The sequence below is a fragment of the Nyctereutes procyonoides genome, unplaced genomic scaffold (genome assembly GCF_905146905.1).
Source record: "Nyctereutes procyonoides isolate TBG_1078 unplaced genomic scaffold, NYPRO_anot_genome, whole genome shotgun sequence".
Taxonomy (NCBI): Eukaryota; Metazoa; Chordata; class Mammalia; order Carnivora; family Canidae; genus Nyctereutes; species Nyctereutes procyonoides.
In genome coordinates this window covers 984,305-996,302 of record NW_026575043.1, presented here as the reverse complement: position 1 = coordinate 996,302, position 11,998 = coordinate 984,305, and positions in this window count along the sequence as shown.

Here is an 11,998-nt window from a genome sequence, read left to right as displayed (position 1 = left end):
AAGAAAAATATCGACATTTTTTTCAATGGGCAATTAACCTGAACAAGAACTTCACAGAAAGAGATCTAAATGGCTAACAAATGTATGAAGAGGTGCTCAACTCAGTACTCATCCAAAAAAGTGCAATAAGATCCTACTACGAATAATGGCTAAAAACACAAGGAGAACAACACCAAGTGTTGGTGAGAATGTGAAGCAACTTGAACTCTCCTCTAATGCTAAATGAGAGTGTTGAAATGGTACAACCGTTTCAGAAAGCTGTTTGGCAGTTTCCATTAAAGTTAGTATATACCATATCAGTTATCTATTGCCACAGTAACTAACCATCTCAAAGTTTAGTGGCTTAAAACAGTAATTCTTTGTTTATGATTTCCTGGATCAGCTACCTGAGCTGAGTTCAGCCAGATGATTCTTCCAACTAGCCTTGTTCAGGGAAGACAAGACTGGGTAATGTCACTACAGTATTATGGCTCATCTGGGACCAGATATTCTAAAATGATTTCACTCATGTGTCTAGTGATGGCTGTTGATTATATGTCTTCAACAAACTAACCCAGGCTTCTTCATATGGCATCTGTGTTACAAAAGGACACTCACTTTTCAAATTTCGCTAATGTCATGTTTATAATGTCCCACTGGCCGAAGCTACTCACATAGCTAATAAGTGGGGGAACTATAAGACATGGATTTAGGGAGGAGGCCATTACTTGACAAGATATCATATGCCTATTCTCTGACCACGAAATTTATCCCTAGGCATATATTCAATAAGAATTAATGTGTAACAAAGATAAACTCAAAATGGATGAAAGATCTAAATGTGAGACAAGATTCCATCAAAATCCTAGAGGAGAACACAGGCAACACCCTTTTTGAACTTGGCCACAGTAGCTTCTTGCAAGATACATCCACGAAAGCAAAAGAAACAAAAGCAAAAATGAATAATTGGGACTTTATCAAGATAAGAAGCTTTTGCACAGCAAAGGATACAGTCAACAAAACTCAAAGACAACCTACAGAATGGGAGAAGATATTTGCAAATAAAATATCAGATAAAGGGCTAGTTTCCAAGATCTATAAAGAACTTATTAAACTCAACAGCAAAGAAACAAACAATCCAATCATGAAATGGGCAAAGGACATGAAGAGAAATCTCACAGAGGAAGACATAGACATGGCCAACATGCACATGAGAAAATGCTCTGCATCACTTGCCATCAGGGAAATACAAATCAAAACCACAATGAGATACCACCTCACACCAGTGAGAATGGGGAAAATTAACAAGGCAGGAAACCACAAATGTTGGAGAGGATGGGGAGAAAAGGGAACCCTCTTACACTGTTGGTGGGAATGTGAACTGGTGCAGCCACTCTGGAAAACTGTGTGGAGGTTCCTCAAAGAGTTAAAAATAGACCTGCCCTACGACCCAGCAATTGCACTGTTAGGGATTTACCCCAAAGATTCAGATGCAATGAAACGCCGGGACACCTGCACCCCGATGTTTCTAGCAGCCATGTCCACAATAGCCAAACTGTGGAAGGAGCCTCGGTGTCCATCGAGAGATGAATGGATAAAGAAGATGTGGTTTATGTATACAATGGAATATTCCTCAGCCATTAGAAACGACAAATACCCACCATTTGCTTCGACGTGGATGGAACTGGAGGGTATTATGCTGAGTGAAGTAAGTCAATCGAAGGACAAACAGTGTATGTTCTCATTCATTTGGGGAATATGAATAATAGTGAAAGGGAATATAAGGGAAGGGAGAAGAAAAGTGTGGGAAATATCAGAAAGGGACACAGAACATAAAGACTCCTAACTCTGGGAAACGAACTAGGGGTGGTGGAAGGGGAGGGGGGGGTGGGGGTGAATGGGTGACGGGCACTGAGGGGGACACTTGACGGGATGAGCACTGGGTGTTATTCTGTATGTTGGTAAATTGAACACCAATAAAAATTAATTTATTTAAAAAAAAAGAATTAATGTGTATGCTCACCAAAAACTTACACTGTATCTACTCAGTGTCAAATCCCTGAAAGACCACCATTCACAGCTGCTGATCAAGTAAAGCTGAACTTATCACACCCATCAAAGAAATGGAAAATACTCTCTTGACAGTGCTATTGGTATCTCAAAAGGGAAAAATTAGGGGGGATATTTATAAAGTTTTCAGGCCTGGGATGTGATTATGAGGTGAACTTTGCAAAACAGAGAATTGGTTGAGTTTGGGCAGAGCTTAAAAATAGTAGCTTTGGATTGGTGGGCATAGCAAGGCAAAAGTCTTGAAGGAAACCTTGACAAGTAAGTTGTTTAGTTGTTATTTCCTGGATCAAGCAGCTAACATATTATTGCTTGGTCTCAGTGTTGTTTAAAATAAGGATTGGAGCCTTGCAGATGCTGCTGTTCACGAACTGCCAGCAGCACCCAACCATGGTCAACCCCACTATCACTGTGGAGGGCAAGCCCTTGGGACACATCTCCCTCCAGCTGTTAACAGACAAATTCCAAAAACAGCAGAAAACTTTTGTGCTCTGGGGCACCTAGGTGGCTCAGTCTGTTAAATGTCTGACTTTGGCTTAGGTCATGATCTCAGGGACCTGGGAGGAGTCTCCAGTGGGGCTCCATACTCAGCTGGGAGACTGTTGCTCCCTCTCCCTCTCATGCTTTCTCTCCCCTCCACTCATGCTTTCTCTCTCTCAAATAAATAAATAAAATCTTAAAAAAAAGAAAAGAAAAGAAAAGAAAAGAAAAGAAAAAGAAAACTTTTGTGCTCTGAGCACTGGGGAGAAAAGATTTGACTGTAAAGATTCCTGCTTTCACAGGATTATTTCAGGATTTATGTGCCAGGGTGGTGACTTCACACACCATAATGGCACTGGCAGCAACTCCATCTGTGGGGAGAAGTTACTGATGAGAATTCCATCCTGAAGCCTACGGTCTTGGCATCTTGTCCATCACCGACATTGGACCCAACATGAATGTCTCCCAGTTTCTCACCTGTATTGCCAAGACTAAGTGTGATGGCAAGGGTGTGGTCTTTGGCAAGGTATGAGAGGGCAGAAATATTGTGGAAGCCGTGGAGTGCTTTGGGTCCAGGAATGGCAAGATCAGCAAGAAGATCACCATTACTGACTGTGGACAAACCAAATAAATTTGACTTGTGTTTTATCTCGACCACCAGACTATTCCTTCTGTAGCTCAGGAGAGCACCCCTTCATCTCCATCTCCTTGAAACATCCTATATCCTTTGTGTTATTTCTAACACAAGAAAATATGGTTATATTTTCCCTTACAAGTCTAACAAGATTGCAGTTAGATTTGTGATATGAAAAGAAAACCTAAACAACAACAACAAAATAAAATAAATAAAATGGGGGTACAAAGTGTGTCTGGACCCAGTTTAATGCAGGAGCAGAAAATTATGGCTTTGGTACTTCCCGCACAAATAGTTTGGTGTTCTGATATTAGTCAGTGAGAATGAGGATGTAAAGCAGCTTGCTATTGACTAGTGGGTCACAGAAGTGTCTTTTTTTTGACAGTGCCTCTCTAAATGTCATATATATTTCGGGTTGTAAGAAGTAATCAGTCTTAGTAAATGGGAATTTTTTAACTCTACATTTCTTATTTTGAAGCCAAATTGTAATTAATCCCAATCCCTTTATAGTTTCTGAAGTGCCTGCAGGATCACACTCAGGTGTAACTGAGAGAACTATATCTCCACCATATTCCTGAAAAGTACTGACCATATTAGTCATTCTGGTTTAATAGCTGAAAGCCAGTGTTTTAATTAATAACCTCTTACCAGATTGAATAAATTATTTGGTGTTAAGTAGAAAAATCCCCAGTAATTTCATCCTTGTCATCGTCCACAACTTTTCACCTCACATAGTCCCATAACAGTTATCTTGCAGTATATTAACTGATGTAGGAAAGCCAAAATCATTTCATGACTCTAATGTTAATTAAGTCATTTAGCAACTATTAATTTATTAGATGCTGCTAAAGACACAGTCCAGAGCAATGATCACATTCTCTGCTCTCTGGAAACTACTAGAGCAGTATGGGAGAAAACAGTAAGCACAAATTCACATACAAGTCCATAGGTACAATTTACCATAACAACAATAGTACTAATAGCTAACATGTGAGTGTACTACATGCCAGGAATTGTTCTAAGCTCTTCATATATTGAATTATTTAATCCTCACAAAAAAATATATGACTTAGTTCCTCTTATTGATATTTTTACAGGTGGAAAAACTGGCATAGAAAGGTTAAGTATACCATGACTCCACAACTAGGTGGCAGAGATGTATTTGACTCCATGCCACCTGGATCTAGAGTTCACATTCCTAAACACCATTGTGCTCTGGGTCTGTGAGTTCTCTTCATAAGTCCTTAAAGGATAAGGTGGTATCATTCAGCTAAAGAAGCAGAGAGAAAATGAGTACAGTTTTAGAGAAAAATAGGTTTCAAGAAGAGGGGGAGGGAAAAAGGTTTACTTGTTAAAGAACTTGGACATTGGTAGTGTGGATGCAGTGGGGAGAGAGGTGACGTTGGGGGAGTAGGTAAGAATCACAACACACAGGACTCAGAAGACATGTTAAGGAGTTTATATTTCAAGTATAACAGAAAGCCGTGAGATGCTATCTGCCCAGGGATAACATGATAATAATGCATCTGTAAATATCACTTCAACTGCAGTGTGGAGACACTCCTAACATATGGGTTTGAGCACCAGTAAATTTATATCTGAGAGTTGACATCTTTTTAGGATCGGATCTAGGGGTCACTAAATTTTTTCTCATTTTACTGACTTCTAGAGACAAAGCCCTCAAGGTACATGATCTGGATTTCTAAGAGAGCCTAAAATCTCACTCAAGCCATCTGTCTGCTGGCTCCAACAGTTAGCTCTGGCAGGTAGGATGAATATTTTGAGGTTAAGAACGGAGATAAGGGATGCCTGGGTGGCTCAGTGGTTAGGCGTCTGCCTTTGGCTCAGGTCGTGATCCTGGAGTCCCAGGATCGAGTCCCACATCAGGCTCCCTACATGGAGCCTGGTTCTCCCTCTGCCTGTGTCTCTGCCTCTCTGTCTGTCATAAATAAAATCTTTTTAAAAAAAAGTACAGAGATAAGACGTTAAACTAATAACTTTCCATGAATCTTCTCCAGTTTCTCAATGAAATGACACAGACAGATTGACCTTAAACCATTTCAAAGGCACATCAAACATATGCAAAATTTATAATGAGTTCAAATATTGCTGCAGAGAAGTTTAAATTAAGATTCAAAATATTGGGACGCCTGGGTGGCTCAGCAGTTGAGCGTCTGTCTTCGGCTCAGAGCATGATCCCGGAGTCTGGGATCAAGTCCCACATCAGGCTCGCTTCTCCCTCTGCCTATGTCTCTGCCTCTCTCCATCTGTGTGTGTCTCTCATGAACAAATAAAATAAAATCTTAAAAAAAAAAGATTCAAAATATTGAACAAGATAAAGGGGTTTTATTTATTTCTTTTTTAAAAGGTTTATTTATTTATTTTAGAGACAGAGAACAGGGGGAGGGAAAGGAGGAGGGAAAGAATCTCAAGCAGACTTCCCACTGAGCACGGAGGCCCACATAGGGCTTGATCTCATGACCCTGAGATAATGACCTGAGCAAAAACCAAGAGTCAGGCACTTGACCAACCATGCCACCCAGCCACCCCATAATGAGTGTATATTGTATATATTTTCTATATATAATACAGATGTCCCATGAAATTATTTAGCATCAATCTATCATTAGCTACTCTAAAAGAATTGAAAAGAAAGTAATATGAAAACATTTTCAGTAAGAAAATTAAATTGAACTTGCACAGTCATTAACAAATTAAACAGACAAAACTAAGTAAAGAGAGATATCCAATAATTTAAAATGTGGATCCAGGGGCACCTAGGTGGCACATTTGGTTTAGCAACCCACTTTTGATTTAAACTCAGGCCGTGATCTCAGGATCATGAGATTGAATCCTGTGTCAGGCTCCATGCTTAACATGGAGTCTGCTTGAGATTCTCTCTCCTTATTCCTCTGCCCCTCCCACTCATGCTCTCTCTAAAATAAGTAACTCTTTAAATAAAATAAAATGTGGATCCAGTTTATAAGTTTAAATGCTACAGGCTAAAAGCAACCAGCAGAAAAGAAAAATTAGAGTACAAACCAAGGAAATTGAAAACAGGAAAACAATGCAGAAAGATTAATGAAATCAAAGCCTGAATCCATAAAACTGATGAACTTCCTGTCAGACTACACAGAAAGAGAGAGAGAGAGAGAAAATGAGTTGCCAAAATCAGAAATGAAAGAGGGGTCATGAGCACTGACCTCAGGGACCTTAAATGGGTAATAAAGGAGTACTATGAACAAGTCTTTTTTTTAAAAAAATTTATTTTTATTTAAATTCAATTAATTAATATACAATGTATTATTGGTTTCAGAGGTAGAGGTCAGTGATTCCTCAAGTGCTCATCACATCACAGGCCCTCCTTAATGCCCATCACCTAGTTACCCCATCCTTCCACCCCACTGCTTTCCAGCAACCCTCGGTTTGTTTCCTATGATTAAGTCTCTTATGATTTGTCTCCCTTTCTGATTTCAACTTGCTTTATTTTTTCCTCTTTTTTTTTCTTGAATTCCACATGTAAGTGAGATTATATGATAACTATCTTTCTCTAATTTCACTTTCTCTAATTTTCACATAATATTCTCTAATTCCATCAATGTCATTGCAAATGGCAAGATTTCTTTTTTTTTTTTTTTGATGGTTGAGTAGCATTCCATTGTGTGTATATATACAACATCTTCTTTATGCATTCATCTGTTGTTGGACATTTGGGTTCTTTCCATAGTCCGACTATGGATATTGTTGCCAAAGATGTTGGGGTACATGTGCCTGTTCTGATCAGATTTGTTTCTGTAGGGTAAAGACCCAGTAGTACAATTGGGTCATAGAGTAGCTCTATTTTCAACTTTTTGAGGACCCTCCATGCTGCTTTTCAGAGTGGCTACACCACCTTGCATTCCCACCAACAGTGTAAGAGGGTTCCCCTTTTTCTACCTCCTTGCCGACATCTGTAATTTCTTGATTTGTTAATTTTAGCCATTCTGACTGGTGTGAGGTGGTATCTAATTGTGGTTTTGGTTTGTATTTCCCTGCTTTGGAGTATTTATGTGGAGCATTTTTTCATGTGTCTGTTGGTGATTTGTATGTCCTCTTTGGAGAAATGTCTGTTCATGTCTTGTGCTCATTTCTTGATTGGATTATTCATTCCTTGGGTGTTGAATTTGACATGCGCATTACAGATCTTGTATATTAGCTCTTTATCTGATATGTCATTTGCAAATATCTTCTCCCATCCTGTCCATGATCATTTCGTTTTATTGACTGTTTTCTTTGCCGTGCAAAAGCTTTTTATCCTGATGAAGTCCCAATAGTTTATTTTTGCCTTTGTTTCCCTTGCCTTTGGAGACATGTCTAATAAGTTGCTGTGGCCAAGGTCACAAAGGTTGATGCCTGTGACCTAGGATTTTAATGGGTTCTCCTCTAGGATTTTAATGGGTTCTGGTCTCACATTTAGGTCTTTCATTCATTTTGTGTTTATTTTTTATGTATGGTATAAGAGAATGGTCCAGTTCCACTCTTCTGCGTGTGGCTGTCCAATTTTCCCAACACCATTTGTTGAGGACTCTTTTTTCCACTGGATGTTCTTTCCTGTGTTGTTAAAGATTAGTTGACCATTAAAGATTAGTTGACCATAGAATTGAAGGTCCATTTCTGGGTTCTCTATTCTGTTCCATTGATCTATGTGTCTGTTTTGGTGCTAGTACCATACTGTCTTGATGATTACAGCTTTGTAATGGAACTTGAATCTGAAATTGTGATGCCACTAGTTTGATTTTCTTTTTCAACTTTTTTTTTTTTTGCTATTCCCAGTCTTTTCTGGTTCCATGAAAATTTTAGGATTATTTGTTTCAACTCTGGGAAATAAACTAATAGTATTTTAATAGGAATTGCATTGAATGTATAGATTGCTCTGAGTAGCATAGACATTTCAACAATATTTGTTCTTCCGATCCATGAGCATGGAATATTATTCCACTTTTTTGTGTCTTCCTCAGTTTCTTTCATGAGGGTTCTATAGTTCTCTGAGTGCAGATCATTTGCCTCTTTGATTAGGTTTATTCCTAGATGTCTTGTGGTTTTGGATGGAATTGTAAATGGTACTGACTCCTTAATTTCTCTTTCTTCTGTCTCAGTGTACAGAAATGCAACTAATTTCTGTGATTTGATATATATCCTGCCACTTTGCTGAATTCTTGTTTGAGTTCCAGCAAGTTTGGGGTGGAGTCTCTTGGGTTTTCCAAATAGAGTTTCATGTCATCTGCAAAGAGTGAGAGTTTGACTTCTTCTTTGCCAATTTGGATGATTTTATTTCTTTTGTTGTCTGATTGCTGAGGCTAGGACTTCTAGTTCTATGTTGAATAACATTGGTGATAGTGGACATTCCTGCTGTTTTCCTAACCTTAAGGGAAAAGTTCTCAGTTTTTCCCCATTGAGAATGATATCCCGTATGAGTTTTTCATAGATGGCTTTATGATATTGAAGTATCTTCCCTTTATCCCTACACTGTGGACAGTTTTAATCAAGAAAGGATGCTGTAGTTTGTCAAATACTTTTTCTGCATCAATTGAGAGGATCATATGGCTCCTGTCCTTTCTTTTTATTAATGTGAGGTATCACATTAATTGATTTGCAGATATTGAACCTCCATTGCAGCCCAGGAATAAATTCCACCTGGTCACAGTGAATAATCCCTTTAATGTATTGTTGCATTCTATTGGCTAGTATCTTGTTGAGAATTTTGGCACCCATGTTTGTCAGGAATATTGTTCCATAATGCTCTTTTATGATGGGGTCTTTGTCTGTTTTGGGGATCAAGGTAATACTGGTCTCACAGAACAAGTTTGGAAGTTTTCCTTCCATTTCTATTTTTACACAGCTTCAGAAGAATAGGTATTATTAATTCTTCTTTATTTATTTTAATTTATTTTTTTATTTATGTATGATAGTCACACACACACAGAGAGAGGCAGAGACACAGGCAGAGGGAGAAGCAGGCTCCATGCACCGGGAGCCCGACATGGGATTCGATCCCGGGTCTCCAGGATCGCTCCCTGGGCCAAAGGTAGGCGCTAAACCGCTGCGCCACCCAGGGATCCCTAATTCTTCTTTAAATGTTTGGTAGAGGGGCAGCCCCAGTGGCTTAGCGGTTTGGCGCTACCTTCAGCCCAGTGCCTGATCCTGGGGACCAGGGGTCGAGTCCCACGTCAGCCTCCCTGGATGGAGCCTGCTTCTCCCTCTGCCCGTGTCTCTGCCTCTCTCTGTCTCAAATAAATAAATAAATATATATATATATATATATATATATATAATATTTTTTAAAATAAATGTTTGGTAGAATTCCCTTGGGAAGCCATTTGGCCCTGGACTTTTTTTTTTAAGATTTTATTGATTGATTGATTGATGAAAGACACAGAGAGAGAAAGAGGTAGTGACACAGGCAGAGGGAGAAGCGGGCTTCCCACAGGGAGCCTGATCCTAAGACCCCAGGATCAAGACCTGAGCTAAAGGCTGACACTCAACCATTGATCCACCCAGGTGCCCTCTGGCCTTGGACTCTTATTTGTTGGGAGATTTTTTATTATGGCCTCAATTTCCTTGCTGATTATGAGCTGTTCGGGCTTTCTATTTTTTGCTGTTTTAGTTTTGGAAGTTTATACATCTCTAGGAATGCATCCATTTCTTCCAGATTACCTATTTGTTGGCACATAGTTGCTAATCATATGTATTTCTTCAGTGTCAGTTGTGATCTCTCCTCTTTTATTTGTGATTTTATTTATTTGGGTCATTTCTCTTTTCTTTTTTGATAAGTCTGGCCAGAGGTTTATGGAACTTACTAATTCTTTCAAAGAACCAGTTCCTAGTTTCATTGATCTGTTTTACTCTTCTTTTGGTTTCTATTTCATTGATTGATGCTCTAATCTTTATGAATTTTCTTCTCCTGCTGGGTTTAGGCTTTATTTGCTGTTCTATCTCCAGCTCCTTTAAATGTAAGTTTAGGTTGTGTGTTTGAGACCCTTCTTGTTTCTTGAGAATGGCTTGTATTGTCATATAATTCCCTCTTAGGACCGCCTTTGCTGCATCCCAAAGATTTTGAATAGTTGTGTTTTCATTTTCATTTGTTTCCATGACATTTTAAATTCTTCTTTAATTTCCTGGTTGACCCATTCATTCTTTAGTAGGATGCTCTTTAGCCTCCATGTATTTGAGTTCTTTCCAAATTTCCTCATGTGATTAAGGTCCAGTTTCAAAGCATTGTGGTCCAAAAATATGCAGGGAATGATCCTAGTCTTTTTTTTAATTTTTTTATTATTTATTTATGATAGTCACAGAGAAAGAGAGAGAGAGAGGCAGAGACACAGGCAGAGGGAGAAGCAGGCTCCATGCACCGGGAGCCCGATGTGGGACTCGATGTGGGACTCGATGTGGGACTCGATCCCGGGTCTCCAGGATCACGCCCTGGGCCAAAGGCAGGCGCTCAACTGCTGCACCACCCAGGGATCCCCGATCCTAGTCTTTTGATACTAGTGGAGACCTGGTTTGTGACCCAGAATATGATCTATTCTGGAGACTGTTCCATGTGCACTCAAGAAGAATGTGCATTCTGTTGCTTTAGGATGGAATGCTCTGAATATATCTGTGAAGTCCATCTGATCCAGTATGTGATTCATAGCCCTTGTTTCCTTGTTGATCATCTGCTTGGAAGCCCTGTCCATTGCTATGAGTGGGGTGTTAAAGTCTCCTACTATTATTGTATTATTATTGATGTATTTCTTTAATTTGGTTATTAATTGGCTCATAGAATTGGCTGTTTCCATGTTAGAGGCATAAATATTTACAGTTGTTAGATCTTCCTGTTGGACAGACCCTTTAATTATGATATAGTGTCCTTCTTCATCTCTTAATATAGTCTTGGTTTAAAATATAATATATCTGATATGATTGCTACCCCAACCTTCTGTCCATAAGCATGAAAAATGATTTTCCACCCCCTCACTTTCAATCCAGAGGTGCTTTGGGTCTAAAATGAGTCTCTTGCAGACAGCATATCAATGAGTCTTGCTTTTTTTAGCCAGTCTGATACCCTGTGTCTTTTGATTGGGGCATTTAGTCCATTTATATTCAGAGTAACTATTGAAAGATATGAATTTAGTGTCATTGTATTATCTGTAGAGTCATTGTTTCTGTAGATTGTCTCTGTTTCTTTCTGTTCTATGTTACTTTTGGGCTCTTTCTTCACTTAAAGTGTCCCTTTCAATATTTCTTGCAGGGCTGGTTTAGTGATCACAAATTCTTTAGTTTCTGTTTGTCTTGGAAGCTTTTTATCTCTCCTTCTATTTTGAATGACATCCTAGCTGGATAAAATACTCTTGACTGCATATTTTTCTCATTAACACTCTAACTATATCTATCTATATCTATATCTATATCATCTATATCTATATCTATATCTATCTACGCCAGTCCTTTCTGGCCTTCCAGGTCTCCGTGGTTAGGTCTGCTGCCAGTCTAATGTTGCTGTCCTTGTAGGTTATGAGCCTCTTGTCCCAACAGGCTTTCAGGATTTTCTCTTTGTCTCTGACATTTGCAAATTTCACTATTATATGTTGAGGTGCTGATTTTGAGGGGGGTTCTTTGTGCCTCCTGGACTTGAATGTCTGTTTGCTTCCCCAGATTAGAGAAGTTCTCTGCTATAATATGCTCCAAAATACCTTCTCTCTCTCTCTCTCTCTTTCCTCTTCTTCTGAGATCCTAATTATTCTAATATTATTTCACTTTATGGTATCACTTATCTCTCAAATTCTTCCCTCATGATCCCATAGTTGTTTATCTCTCCTT